This window comes from Sitophilus oryzae, unplaced genomic scaffold (assembly GCF_002938485.1).
Source record: "Sitophilus oryzae breed Bouriz unplaced genomic scaffold, Soryzae_2.0 scaffold_172_pilon_pilon, whole genome shotgun sequence".
Lineage (NCBI taxonomy): Eukaryota > Metazoa > Arthropoda > Insecta > Coleoptera > Curculionidae > Sitophilus > Sitophilus oryzae.
Window position 1 is genome coordinate 8,048,379 of NW_022146424.1, and position 18,664 is coordinate 8,067,042.

The 18,664-nt window shown below is 35.1% G+C and overlaps 1 protein-coding gene across 1 annotated transcript in view; it reads left to right on the forward strand.

Annotated features, from left to right (window-relative positions):
* Positions 1-264: 264 nt before the first annotated feature.
* The window catches only part of LOC115881534, a 72,427-nt gene continuing 54,027 nt past the window's right edge, over positions 265-18,664 (forward strand). The window contains exon 1 of the mRNA XM_030899069.1: positions 265-499. The gene's annotated coding sequence lies outside the window, so the exon portion shown is untranslated. The remainder of the gene's footprint in view (positions 500-18,664) is intronic.

The window sequence follows — 18,664 nt, forward strand, 5'->3', positions numbered from 1 at the left end:
ACCTAGACTATAAAAAAGTGGAAGATGCGATGATGATGACTGACCTTGCCGAGGTTGGCGCCTTTGGCTCTTTCTTGAACTCCGGAGAACCCAAAGCCAACGGTCATCCGACAGGCCGGACGTGTTCACTTGCGGCTTTCGAACAGGTCTTATCCCTCTCGCACCCGCTCAGAGCGAGAGAAATAACACTAACCGTATCGGTGCGAGCGTATCCGATTCGACGAATTCGACGTATCAGAAAATTTAGTTTATTTCCAACCGCGGTTGAGTTAGTGACGTTGGTCGTGGGGCCGATACGTGTTTATGTTAATATTTTCTTTTAAAATTCTTTAGTGCCGTTTAAACAAAAATATATTTTTGATTTATATTTCGTGTGGCTGTGAATTATTCTCGAGTTAAGTGATTAATTTTCGCAAGTATCCAAATTGAACGAATGAGGAAAATTTAAAAACAAACAGGCTCTAGGTGACCAGCGTGGAATTATAATTTTGTTTTAAAAGTAAGTTTTTTGATATTGCTAATAATTCAAAATATTTTTTCTGTAGTTTCTAAAATAACTTTATAATCCACCAACGAATAATTTGTTTGTCCTTAATACATTAATCAAGTTCGCTATACCAACCAAATGTTCGAAATAGAATTTTTAGTAGTTTTCTTTATTCTACTTTCGTTATATTTTCCGTTTTAATATTAACTTTCAATTCTACAAAGTTATTAAAAGCTAAATGTAATATTCATAAGGTATTAGAGAGCATAAAAGAATTTTAAACAGTCGCATGGTATAATTTTAACTTTACTATGCTTGGGTGACATTTCAATGCATTTACAGGGTCTATTAAACAAACAATTCGTATTTTCTTTGTTATTAATAGCCAAGTTAAACTCACTCAATTGCCATGAAATTGACAATATTATTTAGAGCAGAAGAATGAAATAATGGTCTATTTTCGTAAGTTTTAAAAAGGTACTTATTTGTCAAACAGTTATTATTTACATCAACAAAATTCAGCTTCAGCACTTAATAAAGGGCCATTCCTACCTCTTCTCCCTTCAAAATATTCTAATAATGTTGCGATGAATTTTTACGGCTATTAAGCTATATTGTGCACTTCGCACTAAAAGAGGTTCTGAAAAGAACAATGTTCGACTGCAAGGTATGCTAAAATTATCACAACACTATTCATTTAAACCAAAAACTCGTAATAAGAAAATAAAGTGTCAAAACGAATGACATTGTCAGGAAATAAATAAATAAATGTGTCAACTTGATATTTCTTACAGCAGAGCTACCATCTGAATCCCCAGCGGTAAATTAAAATTCCAGTCAGTCAGCCCGGCGACGAATATGTCCATAGTTGGCAACAATGAATTTAAAAATCGCGCCCTCGATTATGTAACTAAAAGTTTAATTGGTATTGGTATCAAATACAGGTACATACCTATATAGTTTGTCCAACGAATCGGGGAAGATTTTTACAGACGACAACCAAAAATGACAACTGTAATTATTGTCACTGTCATGAATCCCCGCAGACAGACTATAAATAGGTACTTTATTTAAACAAAATTCAATATGATCAAAAAAAAACCGCGTTAGAGATGGCTTTGAAAAGATATATGCGCTGTCATTTTATGATTTTATATTTTATATAAAATTATATATGGGAAATCGCGAGGGAAATCACTTTCAAGGCAACTGGACGCCGTTTTTTTTTTCAATCATACGGTAAGAATGCAACCATTTATTATGATTGTAGTTCATTAGTTAAAAGCCGAGTTAAAAACCATTAAAATCCATTTAACTATTGTTGTTAGTGACTGATATCAGTATCTTAGGAGTGATGAACTTTGTTTTCAAAATAGTATTTATGTGATTTGTATTTGTATACCCCTACATTATCTAACAACACAAGTTTTTTTTGAAAATTCATAGTAGGTAACTATAAATATTCTTCCCATTTTTTTATGACCAAGCGATTTTTGGACGATGCCAAATATATAGTCTATCCAGCAAAAGAATATATGATTTCGACAGATGAAATCCTAAAACTTACAAAACATTCTAGTTCCGAATGAAAAGGACAGAGAAGAACTGTCACTATCATTATCACATAAATTTTTTTGCCAATTTTATTAAAACATTTTTATGACCAAGCGATTTTTGGACGATGCCAAATATATAGTCTATCCAGTAAAAGAATAAGTAAGAGGGCGGGTTAATCACTGCGACCTTCCTTGAGTCATCACACAGTCTATAATCCATCAGACCCCTGTGCTAGAGGGGACAGGGTATTTCCTGTCCTCCTCTGACAACAGTTCTTCCTCCGAGGGTACACACCCTCCCACGGTTGAAGTTTGGCACTCCGTGCCGCTCTTTACATTCGAGGAGCTTGCCTCTGGCTGAGGAACCCGTGCGGTGGGGGCTGGAGGATCTGTCTCCATTTTCTCCACCTCTTTAACTTGGTCTCTCTTTAGATCCTTAGACCTGATACCGTTGTTGTCCCGTATCTATAATAAAGGATATTTCTTTTCTATTTATATTACTATTTCTCTATTGCCTCCTTGGATTTGAGGTCAATTCCTATTGTGAGGACCTGACCATGACCCATGACCCTCCTTCCTCGAGTTGCTGACTCGCCAACTCGATGTCCTTACATTGAAGTTCTGACCCTAGATAAGGCTCAGCAGGTAGGTGGTGTCTTTCCCCTTGCTTCTCGGCAGAAAGACCGTGATGGCCGCCTCTTTAGTTTTTCCCTTCACTGCAACCAGTTCCGGACCTTGCCAATTTTTAAGCTTAGGTGCGATTTCCACCAACCAATTCGCCGATTCTTGAGATACACAATCTATGAGGATCATGCCCACCCGAAAGTATATCACCGCAAAACGCAGCTGACCCACATTTTGTAGATCGTTGTGTTGCGATCCGATCGCCACTACTTCGTCCAGTATTGCCTCTTCTAGAGACATTTGCTGGTCGGTGGTCAGAGCAACCTCTGGGAAATCCTTTGGCAGCACCGCCATTTTTACTTGTCACTTGGCAAAGAGCTGGTGATACGTCCCTGCTTGCCTCCCGGTGTTGGACGGCTTTCCATCCTGGCTTTATTATCTCCCTGCCCGAGAAGAGGTGAGAGGTTCTCGCTCCCCTTTGCCCTTTGATGGAGCTGAGTCAGGTTGTTTCTTGGTTTCTTTATACTCTCCCCTTTTTGGAGGAGTGTTTTCGCTTTTGCTTCCTCTGGAGCAAGCCCTTCGTGGAGCAGTCGGTTAATTACTCCGTGCTTCTGGTCCTCTAAGATATCTCGGGTTCTACTTTCAGAGATCGTCTAGCCCGCCTGGTTGACCCAGACCGGGTAGACAAAACGGTAGCTTGTGTCGCTTATTGGGTCTATAGGTAGGCTCCCGACCCTTGCTGGAGAAGGTGGTAGCTTGTGTGCCACTTGTGGAGGATGATCCCAAGCAAGTGTCAGCCGCCCCTCTTGTAGTTTCTTTTGGTCCCTTGGAACTTTCATTATTTGTAATGTTCTCAGTGTCGTTAGGGGGCTTGTTTTTAGTACTAGATCTCATAGTGTTCTTTCTTTCTTTCTTTCTTTCTTTCTCGTCTTGGTCCAGGAGGTTAAGCCTTTAAGGGGGGAGCTTCCCCCTCCACACCCTCTAGGGGTAGCCCCGTCCGGCATCGTTATATGTCTTGGTGCAGTTCCCTGGCCACGACACACGACACTACAGCCAGGAACAAGACGATTAGTGAGATGCTTGTTAGACCAAGCCATGCGCTAGGGGGATTCAGAATTCGGAACAGCACCAGACCTGGAGCTTCCCCACCAACGACAAGGTCTTGCATCTCCTAGGGGAAGTTTCGACAGATGATATCCTACCGTTTTTTTTTTCGATCATTCGGTATATTTACATCCATATAAGCAACCAATAATCTAACTTTATATACCTATCTACCAATAAACTAAGTTCTTACCTACATCGACACCACATATACACACAGATACTACTTAATTTACTAACTCACGATAACAAATTAAAGGGTAAACTGTATATTTAGTGATTCTATAATTAAATTATTTACTATTTTCCGAGTGTATTCTTGTTATAATGTCTAATTTAGCAATAGTTAATTGCAGCTATAAAATAAATTAATCGAAAGTCCAAATTAGATGCTTCAAATATCCTTGAGAAAAGTAAAAAAAGACAGTTTTATTAAAGCATTACTTGTAAATTTTAGAGATGTAATTAAAGTGAACTTTCAGTTCATAAAGTTCAGAAATGCATTCATCCATTCACCGAGGCATTCACTGGGTATTCATTTAATTTTTCAGGCATTTTTTCGGACTTTGGCGGCATCTAGTTAGCTTAGAAATGACTATCGTTGACATTCACCGTATAATTTTACTTTTAAAATGGCAGTGATTGTCCTATACGGTTCACATTTATACATTCCGTACATGTATACGACACCTAGCACAATCCCATTGGTAAGATTTGAGTTTTAAATCAATTAAACTCCGAGTGCCATACGCGAGTATGGAATGTAAGACAGTGCCATATGCACTTACGGAATGTATCTAGTAGTTATACTGCAGCAGAAAATCACGCCTTCCTCTAGCGGCCAAATATCCTGGAAATTTTTTTAGACATTACTATTAAGGCTTTGTTATAGAGCATTCCAACTAAAACCAAACCAACCCCACCAAATAGCTAACCTAACCCACGCAATCAACCCCACCAAATAACCATCTTAACCAACGCAACTAATTCCACCAAATAATCAGTCTAACCCCACCAAAAAGAGTGAAACCAACGCAATCCGTATTTTGATTGCTATTAAATTTTTACAGCTTTTTTTAAAAAAAATAAAAACCGTGGTAAAAAAATAAAAAAGTTATGGTCTGTCGTGAGATTTGAACCACGAACCTCTCGTTCACGAAGCGATGGTCTCAGGTCACGGAGCCACAGCTACTCTTGCAAGATTAGCTATAGCCAGGCGTTACTTTCTGCTACAAGCATAATTACCAGGTACATTCCGTAAGTGCGCATGGCACTGTTTTACATTCCATACTCGCGTATGGCACTCGGAGTTTAATTGGTTTAAAATTCAAATCTGACCAATGGGATTGTGTTAGGTGCCGTATACATGTACGGAATGTATAAATGCATACGGTTCATATCAAATAAATGTTTAATTTTTTAAGTGGAATTTGAATTTCCCGCTGGGATTCAGGTGGCAGCTCTGCTGTAAAAAATGTCAAGTTGCCACATTTATTTATTTATTTTCTGACATTGTCATTCGTTTTGACACTTTAGTTTTGTATTACGAGTTTTTGGTTTAAATAAATAGTGTTGTGATCCTGTAAGCTTGAAAATGTTTACTAGCAGACCTTGCAGTCGAACATTGTTCTTTTTAGAACCTATTTTAGTGCAAAGTGTACAAGATAGCTTATTAATAGCCGGAAAAAAACTCATCGCAACTTTATTAGGATATTTTGAATAAACCAAACTAAACGGGAAATCGGTAGTAATGTCCCTTTATGTCCCTTAAGTGCTGTTAAAAAAGTGAGTTTTGTTGATGTAAATAATAACTTATATATTTATAATTAATTTTTGTTTCCTAAAATGTTTTGATTAAAAGAAAATATGTAAAAGTGGGCAACGCTGTGCCGGTCAAGCTTAATCACGTGAGTAAAAGTTTATTTGCTATGAACTGTACCTACTGTACCTATGTCGTTCATTTCGACCGTATGGTATATCAAAAATTGAACTACTGACAACGCTGTAACGTAGCTAGGTAGAAAATTTATATACAGAGAAAGCATGCCACCATATGTCTGCAAAGTACCGAACAGGTAAAAAATAAGGACGTTAAGGAATTAACAATGGTACCCCATCCATAATAGAGTGATCTTAACACTCCAATACGCGCGGGATATTTTAATACCCCACGTAGAAACTAAACACCAAGCGACAGCATTCTTCATCGCTACCTATCGATATTTAGTTAATACAGAGTTCCACCCTAGACCCCAAATCTAAATAATTCTATTTAAGCCACCTAAAAATTTATAATATAAGATAAAAATACAAAATATAAAACACTAAAGAACAAAGAAAAAAGAAAAATACACTTTATTTTAATGAATTCCAATCAAAGTCTGAAATAATAATAATATTATGTATAACATGCAAGTAAATAATTATCATAAATTGTCAGCACATTCAAGTCTACGTGTAATACATATCTGCATAAGCAACCTATTATTTACTAATCAGATCACGTGTTGTTATATATAATAATCTATTAATTCGTTGTATTACTGACGAGGTACAATTTTTAGTTTGGTTATCATTAATCGCATCTGTTGGTAAATTATTTAAAAACATTTAACAAGGGATTTAAATTCGAAAATATTTTTATATAACTCACTAGGATAAAATTGAATAGCCAGCTAATTTATCATTTTGATGAATATTGATGTTATGAACATCAGCTTTTCAATCTTATTTATGATATAAAGTTGTCTTCGTAGTATTAATGGAGTGATATACAGGATGAACATGATAAAATCACTGTTACAAAATAAAAAATATTACATAATGCTAGCAGTAATGAGGCAAATAAAACATAATAACATAATATACAGGGTGTCCCACTTGAGATGGATACAAGCCAATATCTTGATTGTTTGTTGAGCGATCTTTTTCATTTTTGGCAGGAGGCTGTATAAGACATAATACATTTTGCCCAGGGTAAGAAATGCGATACCTCATAGACGTACGTTTTAATGCGGTTTGATATTTTTCGAGTCAAGAGTAAACTACCCTTAGGACAGGATTTATTTCAAATCAATTAATTATATTCAATCCTCCTTACCCAAGATACTTAAGTTCTAATTTTGATAAATATTGATACAGGGTGTGTTATTAAAATAAGACATTTTTATTTTTATTATTATTTTTTAAGTACCTACTTACGACGCCACTGGATAAACAACTGGTTTATTATCAATAACCAATTATCAATTAATAATTAATAAGCGATTTAAGTTTTCAGATAGCTTCCATAATAATTAAGATACGATACAAAAAAACTAAATATTTTCAATTTATTTTGTTTACTTTAAAAATTTGTTTTTTAAGTTTGCTAATACAAATGAATAAAATGAGTTACAAAATAATTTAAAAACCCCAGTTTTCAATGGAATCTGAAATATGATTTTTATTCGTTTTATTGAGGAATATTTAAAAAAATCCAAATAGTTATTTAAAACAATCACTATTAACTTTGGAAAATATGCTCTAAATAAAGATTTATAAAACTATAACGAACTAAAAGTCATCGTCTTCGGCCATCTTCGACCAAACTTAAATGGATTATTAATTGATAATTGGATATAATCGGTTATTGATAATAAACCAGTTGTTTATCCAGTGGCGTCGTAAGTATTTAAAAAAATAATAATAAAAATAAAATTGTCTTATTTTAATGACACACCCTGTATCAATATTTATAAAAATTAGAACTTAAGTATCTTAGGTAAGGAGGATTCAATATAATTTATCAGATTTGAAATAAATACTGTCCTAAGGGTAGTTTACTCTTGACTCGGAAAATATCAAACCCCATTAAAACGTACGTCTATGAGGTATCGTAACGTACGTAATCAGTAGATTGAAACTAAGAAGAAACGGCGAATGCAGATTCTGTGGGGAAGATGGGGAAACACCAGTACACCTCATCACTGAGTGCGCTGAGACGACAACCATTCGTGCCATGAATTTTGGTACGACTGATATTGGAGATGGAGAACTACCCTCTATAAAACCGTCCCAGATACTGGCTTTTGTCAAAGCCCTGGGACTGTATGATGAGTTATGACTCAAGAAAGGGGGACACAATGGATCTGTAAGGTCGCAGTGATTAACCCCCCTCCCACTCATTCTAAATTCTAAAATTCTAAAATCTTAGGTAAGACGGATTCAATATAATTTATCAGATTTGAAATAAATACTATCCTAAGGGTAGTTTACTCTTGACTCGAAAAATATCAAACCCCATTAAAACTACGTCTATGAGGTATCGCATTTCTTACCCTGGGCAAAATGTATGTCTTTATACAGCCTCCTGCCAAAAATGAAAAAGATCGCTCAACAAACAATCAAGATATTGGCTTGTATCCATCTTAAGTGGGACACCCTGTATTTAAATTTTAATGTTTCGTACCTTTTTTATGATCACAAGGTTTTATGAACTTTGCATTTCAAGTTTACAGTTTGCTAATATTTTACAAATTGACACTAAAAACTAAGCTATCAAAGAACAATTATTATACAAAGAATAAACAAATATCATATTAACATCAAGACAAGATGTTTTTGCTATTTAAACAGAAGCTGCTAAGAGATTATGCAACACGATGCACTCAAAAATGCATTAAGCCTTCTAATTTTTTACTGCTGTGAAGTGTAGTCTTATCCAATCTCAACAATGTTTTATTAAGACATAGCAGTGGCGGCTCCTGGTTATTATTGTAGGGAGGTTAATATCTAAAAATATTGCGTCGATTTTTTTTTAAACGCGACCAAATTCAATTGGTTTCTTACAAGGTACTTGTACGTTTAGTTAAAGGAAAATAAATCTAAAAATAAATACAAATTATGTTAAAATGAAACGTACCCTTAGATTTGTACTGCCATTCCATCCAATGTTCTCGCAAGTCAATGTTCTTTTCACAAATTTTCGACGGTAGGATTTAAAAGACACTTAAATAATAATGTCACAAAAATATAAATACATATGTAAGTACACATATACACATACACATTTCTAAAAGTTTTATTTCACATTTTTTTTTAAATTATAAGTCAATTCTTTATCTAAAGGTTTTTCGAAATTTAAGCAATTGCTTTTTTTACGATGATCCTAATATGTTTACTTCTAATGTCGATAAGAGCCATCAGTAGAAGCATAGTATAATAAACTATGGTAGAAGTCCATATCAGTAGAAAAAAGAAACAGAATATCTCCCTTTTGGTCGGTCGCGCGTACACAATGCTTTTTGTTCGGCCTATTTGTTCTTCTTGTTCGTGCGCGTTCGGTTCGTTCGGGCTAAAATACCAAAGTCTGGACGCGCCTTTAGGAACAATACTGTTTTTGTCCTTTATTAATATAATGCTGAAAATCTCACGAGTTACATGTCTTACTCTACACATATTAAATTACATAGACGTAGGATGTAGAATATTCTGTTATGAAACGACTGATGGAATAGCAGATATCGCGGATTTGAAAAACATGGAAATAACGACGTTATATCGTGTAGTCGGGATTGGATATTTTACTTACTCCATTTACCACACCAGTATTTATTTACGAAAAATCCAAGAATATTTTAAATGCATTATTTAATATTAGAACATTTAATAAGCTCATGAATAGCAACTTCGCTTTTTAGTTAAATCGGATATTTTAACATTTCTGAAACTTAATTCTTTCTGAAACAATATTTTCTAATTGGTAAAACGTAAAAAATCGTTAGATTTGACAACTCTGTTGAAATTGGTCGTTCATCTGGCCGCAGCTATAAACGCAATACATCCGGCCAGCCGACGGCCAGGTGGTTGCGACCTGGTCGTCAGTGAGTTAGAGCCCTTAGTTTCACAAAAAAAAAGTTGCTTAGTGTGGTGAAAACCGCATCATTGTATCTCTACTCATAAACGAAAATCCCCATAAAACACACGAAAATGGGACACCCTGTACACTTTGGATGAAACAAAAATTAGGGGTAATTTACTATATAATCACTTTGGATGATTTCTCCAAAATGATCATTAAAAGTGACCACTGTTAATGAGCATATGACAATAATTGTACTGTATCTTTATCAAGTTGCAAGCGACTAGTTGCCACGCAAAGTTGCACTAAAATCTTGCAATCGCTGTTCAAACGGCACGATTTATTAGAAAATTAAATTTGGAAATGGCAGCTAAACACACACGGGTTATTTTACAGACGGGTGATAACACTTTTGTTATCGGATTCCTTTCAATTGAACCACAATGGAAAGTTGCTTTTTATACACAATTACGTAATGCATCCTAAATTATATGTTATTACGAGGCTTGATGGTTGTAGAGTTTGTTTCATCCTCGCAATCATAGAATTTTCCACATGAAGGATGTTTCAAATTGCTACTTATTTCCTTTTTTTATAGATATGTGAAACCAGGTTGCAAAGGTTCTTTAAAAAATTATACTATCTGGTCATCGAAACTGCGTGGAACTGCATTAACTTGCTCTAAGATGTAGACAGCTTAAATGAAAAATCAAATGTATTAAAAAGAGATAAAAGTTAGGTTAATACATTTCTTCTAAGCAATATTGCCGGATTTTGCATGTTTATGAAAAATATTGCATCTAGGGTTGGAGCTTTCTTTTTCACATTTAGTTAAATGTGCAATAAACATGTTAGCTCTTATCACTTCATCTGCGTGGTCTGTATTTTAATGCATGCGACAGAGATAAATATAAATGACCGGTTGACAGACAGAGAGACAAAATAAAAAGCTGCATACAATGTTGCCGGTTTTTACGTATATAGGAAAATGTGCGTAGAAAAAAAACTATTTTAAAAACTTTCATGTATACTACTGAAATAAGATAATATAGCTAAGTTAAATACCGTATGATCGAAAAAAACGGGTCAGCGATGGCTATGAAATGAAGATCGCTGTCATTTTATTTGTAAATTTATTAGTGATGGGATAACTCGAGCGAAAATTCGCTCGAGTACTCGATTATTGAAATAACCGACATCACTCAATTATGCACTAGCGATACAAATGACGAGTTACGAGCGACAAACGCAAGCGATCGTAGAATGAAATAAACCGAAATCCGATTTTAATGTGACATACTGCATAAAAATCCAAGCGAATTTTCTACATACATTGCCGGTAGCAAATTTATACGACGTTATCCCTTGCGTTCCTGAGTGACAAAATTTTACGACCTACATCAACAATGCCTTGAAATAAACTAAATCAAGCAATCAAGATCAAGCGAATCTAATTAATAATATTTGTGAAAAATAAAGTTCTAACACTAGATGCAACTTTTTTCATAAATGGCTACTTGTGCAGTTTGAAATTTTGATGCAAAATCCGGCAACACCGCATAGAAGAAATGTATCAACCCAACTTTTATCTCTTTTTAATACATTTGATTAGAGATGAGTAACAAATCGCAAACTGCGATTCAATCGCAGCGATTTTAAAATCAGAACAGAATTTTGAACAGAATGCCTAGAACAATATTTAAATCGCAATCGCAAGTTATAGTCGTAGCCGAGGTCGCAGCGATTTAAAAATCGCAATCGCAGTTTCAATTGCGATTGGAGAATCGCAGTTTTGCTCCCATTTTTACATTTTATTTTCCCGAGGATTTTCCACTAAGCTGTGTACATCACTGTCTACAAGGTTCATTCAGAACCCCGCAATTAGTGAAATAAATTAGTGGCTTCAATTAGCGTAGAAGTTTGTTCTTTTAATTTCAATATAAGCATTCAGAACGTCAAAATTAGTGGTAGACATTTTCAATTAGCAGAAAAAGTTATCAAACTTTTAACTTTTCCACTAATTATACTTCAAAATTTGCGAGAAATGTTATTTTGGTCTTTGATTATCTTCCGTCAAGAGAAATTATGGTTAGAAATCAAAAGTTGATTGTTTTATTAGTTAAATATTAGGTTTTCTCTATGGATACAATTGACTAACGCAAGTTGTTGTAGTTTGCTAGGATATTCTATTAATTTTAATGATGTTTTTTTAAATATTTTTTATTAATTAAAACCACATTTATTCCACTAATTGCGAGGTTCTGAATGAGGCTTTACACGTTATAATCCAGACCACGCCGTTTCGATGACCAGATCGGCAAATTTGAGTATGAGGATATAGAAGGGAATGTGGAGTTCTTCTGAGGATATAGACAAAATAACTGGATTTTGACATCAGTCTAGACAAAACATACCCACACTGATCAGTATTTTAATCATAATTCTAACCATATTGAATCGGTAAAAACATCTGCAATTCCCAAGAACCTTAATCACGGAAATCATGAATATAACAAATGACTTACAGCAAATTGGATATTCCACAGGCTTAATTCAATCGTCTATCAAGAAGATTGGCTGGTAATATCCGTGCGCTACTGATTCGCGAAGACCCACAAGCCTCTTTCGAATTCCATCCTGAGAAGCGATGGGATCCATCCGAGCTGCGATGAAAAGTGAAAGAGCATCGGCGAACGGTTCGGCGGTACGTGGAGGCGCGCCGAGAGCAGAACAACCGCCCGTACGAAGATGGTTCCTAGGTACCACTCGAGGCGATCGAATTGAACCCGCCGCCGCCGCGCCGTTTAACGGGACCCCTGCGAGAAAGATATGCGACCGTGATGACGACGAAGCCAAGTATCTCTTTTGTCGTGATCCTGGATTGGACCACCGTCGTCACCAATCTTGTAGTCGCTGCCACCAAATGTTGTAGTTCTCTATTTGACTCGTATCACCACTTGTTGGGAATGTTATTCTTTATTTTTTTTATAATTAAATTCTTACTAAGTTGTTATTACTTTTTATTTTTAAACTTTTAATACAAAATATAAATTTAGCAGTATTACGTCTATGAAAAATTTTTATGAATGTCCCCGGTCCCTTCTGTGACCGTGCTTTTATGAGAATGCCCTCTCCGAAATCCACGGGCGTACCTACTATTTCTTAATAATATTTTCAGGTAGGTTTGCAAAGGGACAAACATGACCATTTCTTAAGTAAATAGAAACCAGACATCGCGTCTGAAAGTAAACGAATTACAAAGGAAAACTAAAAATGATGCAACTATTTATGACTATTTCTTCCAAATTTCATCTTAAGGTAATGGTTCTGTTTATTTGCATCACCCATCTTTCTGAGAAGAATAATAATGTTGATGGTATTTTTCGTACGAAGATGGTTCCTAGGTACCACTCGAGGCGATCGATCTGAACCCGCCGCCGCCGCGCCGTTTAACGGGACCCCTACGAGAAAGATATGCGACCGTGATGACGACGAAGCCAAGTATCTCTTTGCTTCAGAGTAAATAAAATAGACAAATCTTGGGGTCGCCAAGTTCTTGAACATTTCGAGATCTTGTCATGATTTCAAGACAAGATCAAGACCAAAAGTAATTTTAAATTTCAAGGCAAGAAATTTTAAGTCAACACCAAATATATAAAATATAATACCTTGATGTAACAATGAAAACGCTGAAACCCGGGGGCACGACAGAGCCGCCGCCAAATCGAGCACAGCCGTACCATCCTTTTCTCGAAGGTATTAGCGGCACTTTTCATCACCCTGGAACTTAGTTGTAGATAAAGCAAGAATATTAATGTTCACTACACATGAAGACATACTATAACTGGATAACCAAAATATCTAGTAATTATACCTCATAGTTTATGAATTATCGCTTGTCAAATTTCTTTAATTTCGATATTGACTCACTGGCAGATCATCAAAATTCTAAGGTATTTTTAGATGTGTCACACACTTCAACTTTCGAATTTTAGGTAGCTTTAAGCTTATAATGGAAGGAAAAAATGAAAAATCTCGAAATATCCTTATGGATTAAAAGTTAGCTGTCTAGCCCCTACCGGTAACTGACCAGTCGGGAAAAAGATAGAAAACTAGAATTAATCGAAGCGATCTTTTCTGATCCTATTTTATATTAATGTATTATGTGTTAACAAGTATTTTATATTAATGTGTTAACAAGAATTCAAGGATTATGTTTTTTTTAAACGGTTTTATTTAGCTCGACCCGTACGGTATTTATTTATTTGTTTGTTTATTTGGGTCAAAATTAGAAATTGAAATTTAAGTACCTTCCTGTTGTCAGATTGATCTGAAATTTGGTACACACCTTTAGTTCCGATGACAATACAATATAGTAATATCAATAACATTGTAAATCTAAGATGGCCGCTACAAAATGGCGGATTTTATATTTTTCCACAACCCCTCAATATGGGTATCAAATGAAAGGGACACTAGTAGAATACTGTGATTATGACAAAATTTAAAATCCAAGATGGACGTCGTTACAAAATGGCGTATTAGGTGAGGGCATGAGTAGTCGTGTCCAGAACAGTTGTGTCCAAGATTGTGTGACGTTAGAAGGACAGATAAAAAAAATAGGTGATTAGATGTACCTACGTAGTTAGCGGTAGCTTTACCAGTTTTACCACCCAAGTTAAGGCAATAGGTTAAAACGTGCTGAGGACTGTATGGCATTAGGGTGGCTAAAAATGTAATGTCGCAAGCGTTTTCCCCTCAAGATTGGGCGCCTCTTGTTGTATATTATAGCCTTGCCCCTCTACTGGACCTCTAAGGGGGGGGGTCGACCGTTAAAATGTCCATTACTCTTGGGAACAACATGGAAACAATAAATAAAAAAACAAACAAAAATAAAAACGAAACTGCTACACAACGAAAAAGAAGGCTCGAAAAGGCGAAAGAAAAGTATAGAACGAAACGTGCAAAAGAAAGTGAAAATGAAACCTATAGTCGACTACAGAAACGAAGAGAACGGTTAGCAACAGAAACACCTGAGCAACATGATGCCAGGTTAATAGCACAACGTGAGGGACAAAGGCAGCTGGTAGAGTCAGAAACACCTGAGCGTCATGAGTCCAGGCTAGCATCACAACGTGACAGACAGAGAGAGTTGTTAGCGGCAGAAACACCTGAGCGTCGTGAGTCTAGGCTGGCATCACAACGAGAGAGACAAAGAGAGTTGTTAGTGTCAGAAACACCTGAGCGTCATGAGTCTAGGCTAGCATCAGAACGCGACAGAGAGAGTTGTTAGCGTCAGAAACACCTGAGCGTTAGATTGTAATAAATTATCAGGTAAAAAACCATGTAATAATGATGCACTAAATGAATTAAATATAATGAGGAATATTCGGTAGGCATTTCCGTTAAATACTAAAAAACTAGAAAATAAAAAATCACTTTTTTAAGTTAAACGGTTTTTATCTTATGTGCACTGAAAACTAGAAAATAATAATAACAATTATGTATTTTGAACTTTAGTTCAGAAATATTTTAGTACTAGGCAGAATAGCTTTTAGGCATATTAGACTAAAATAAAAACGTGGGGCCCATTAACTATTGCTGTAATACTTTCTTCTATACTAAGTGTGGATTGCATCGACTTACTATAATCGTAATTGGAGATTTTGACAATCAATAAACAGCCGTGGCGGCTTCACCAGCGAACGCCGAGCTCATGATCTACCAAAGTATAAAGATATGCTTTGCCAGAGGTAGGATTTCAGAGGGGCCCCACGTTTTTATTTTAGTCTAATATGCCTAAAAGCTATTCTGCCTAGTACTAAAATATTTCTGAACTAGAAGTTCAAAATACCTAATTGTTATTATTATTTTCTAGTTTTCAGTGCACATAAGATAAAACCGTTTAACTTAAAAGTTTTTTTACCGATTTTTTATTTGCTAATAATGACGTTAGATGATGGAATGATATCGTTGATGAAAGTACTACGTCTATTTATTTATCACTCTGAGATGCGAACCGTATTTTATTCTTTTACTCGGTCACGTTTTTGAAGATGCACGTCTCTAGTTTATTGAACGATAGGTATCGACACGCGAAAGGCAACAGACAGTAAAATGCCATATAAAACGTTTAAAGTAACATAGACGCCATTATAAAGTTAGATTGAAGATACTTCTACATTATAATTTTTAAATCACTACAATTATGTACAGGGTGTCCCATATTCGAGACTCATCTTTGGTTAAATAGAGATTAAATTGGCAATTTGATACTAAACAAAATGCCACCTTAAAAATTTTCAAAGTTTTTGGAAAATTAATTTTTCTGACGCTTTTTCAATAGATCTGACAAAATAAATTTCACATTCTCATTGCTACTATTTTTGTTCTACAACAATGGTGTTATCAAATTTTCAAACAGGCATTTCGTCTTTGAGCTGCCGACATCACCCTTTTTTTTAAATACGGCCCTGACTTTCTTATAGTAGACAGGTGCAAAAACATGCAAGAGTTTTTTGAAGGCTCATATTTTCAAAATCAATTGCCGTTTTGGTATTAAAAACAAAGGTCAGCATATAATATAATTTATTTTATTTCCGACCACATAATATGTAATACTGACATCACTGACTTTTAAAAAATTTGAAAGTGTCAAATTATCTACATTTCTTCCCTCTTTCATTTCCCTCACCCGGTTTTTCTTATTTCTCGCCTCATTTAATTAAGAAAATATTCTTGTAATCTCTTTATTAAATACTTATCTAACATCAACAAAAATAAACAAGAAGATTAACAATAATAATTGAAGATTTATTTGTTGAAATTAATGGTAAAATTTGACTTATTGTACGCGTTAATCGATATTGTTAAGGGGCCGCCCTGATGATGTGTTTCACTCATTGAGGTTTCACTGCTGCAAAAACTTAATTCCTGACTTGTGCCAGGTCTTCTAATGTCAACAAAAGAAGGTAAAGCGTTTGAATCGCTACAGGAATACAACGGCAACGATGTCGTTGAAGATATCATATTTGAGGTTTTAGTTTGGTTGGCTACAGATGCATTCACATAACCCTCAGCCACAGCACTGGATTTCCATCCCCCCAGACGCTTCAGCTGTAAAATATCAGCTCCGCTATTTACCAGCAACGTAGCCGCTGTTCGTCTAAAAACATGACCTGTGTAGGTTTTCGCATTGGGAAGTTTAGAGAGATATGTATAAATTCTTTCACAATTTCTATCCAACTTGTGTTAGTTATCATAAATGATCTGCTTTTATAAGTTTTTGTATCGGGAATTTCTATGCAAATTTTGTTTTCTAAAATATCAAATAGTTTTCATTTTCAGTAGCTCATCACTTGACATGCCCCAGACACACCTACTATAAGCGCAAAATAAAACAATGAAAAGAAATATTTAAAAACAGAAAAGGAAAACATTTAAAAAAAAGCCTTACTTTAATAGGAAAGAATTCTTGAAAGTTTTTGCCTGGTAAAAATGCTAGACTTCTTTGGCTTAAAACCTACATTCTGGCGTTTTAAAAAAGCGACGAGTTTGTGATATTTTGATATGTCAGTCTTTTCCCTTAATTCTAGCACCATATCATGCTGTACGTAGCCCAAAGAGTAGATGGATTTTTCTGCCTTGACATGTCGCTAAAATATGCCATCAAGACTGTCCCCGAAGCAATATTCTTAGCATTTCTTTCGGCACACCATTTTTCGTATACTTTCAATTTCAATGCTATTTCATATCGCCCTCTACTTTTCTCTGGAAGTAAACTGGCTTCTGCTCTTTTTGCAGCTTCTGTAAGTTCTGGTGGAGTACCAATATTAAAGTAGTCTTCATTATCAGAACTTTCCGACAACATTCTGGCTTTCTATGTTATATAAATTCGAAAAAGCGAACGAGAAATTCAAAAGTGTCACTTAGTTGTTTGTCTTGCTGGTTTTGCTGTTGAAGTTTTGCGCCATAACAACACTATAGATATGGAAATGCCAAAAATGTGCCAAAACAGAAAAAAACGACAAATTTTCGCATATTTATTTTTTTTCAAAATAAAATATTGTTCCTATTTTTTAATTAATGATGTGGTTGTAAATAAAATAGTATACAAACCTCGGAGGAAAGTTTTCGTTATTATATGTAATATATTAATATTGTTTTTTTATAATATGTTGTTTTCACTATTACCTTGCCAAGTTTCAGCCTACAGAAATCACTTTTGAGTTACAACACTGTGACAGCGCATTTGAAGCAGAGCGCTGACGCTTTATGTCCCCATACTGCTCTGTCTCACTGTTATATTTTTCTTTTACATTGAATTCGAATGTTATCTACAAATGTTCAGTCTTCAGAAAACTGTTCAGAGGTGTTAATTAAAATTACACCTTTGCGCCTTCTCAGGGCCAGGTATCCCGGAACTGTATCTGCTGACTGTACCTTTGCATTTTAGCACTAAAAAGCAATCGATTTTGAAAATATGGGCCTTCAGGAAACTCTTGCATGTTTTTGCACCCAGCACTTGGACTATTATTATGGGTTTCAAGAACTTCTAATGGTCCCAAAACTATAATAATGTTTCGCACTTATTCGAAACATTCATTTTAATGATTTTTAGTAAGATCTTACCAAAAATATATGCTTTGTCTCTTTCTAATACAAGAGATCTTGTGGAAAATGATATTAATATGAATTTATCGGACACCCTGTAGGTCTTAGGTGTTAATAGACAAAGCAATGAAAATGAAAATGAAACAAGATAATAGGTAACCCTAGCAAAGTTTTCTCGCGTAAATGTTTGCATGATGAAAAATATATTCAAATTTATTCTGACAGTACCAAATCTACAACACAATCAGGTGAATTAACGGAAATTTAGATACCTACATTCGTAAGAGTATGAAGGTAGAATGTCCAATCAATGAAATCTAAGCGTGGAACATGTAAATTAAGATTCGTTTGAAAGCTGAAGGCAAAAATGATTTAGTAATAAAAGATTCATTTTAGACTTTCATTGCTTTCGATAAGTGTGTATGTAGTTTTAATTAT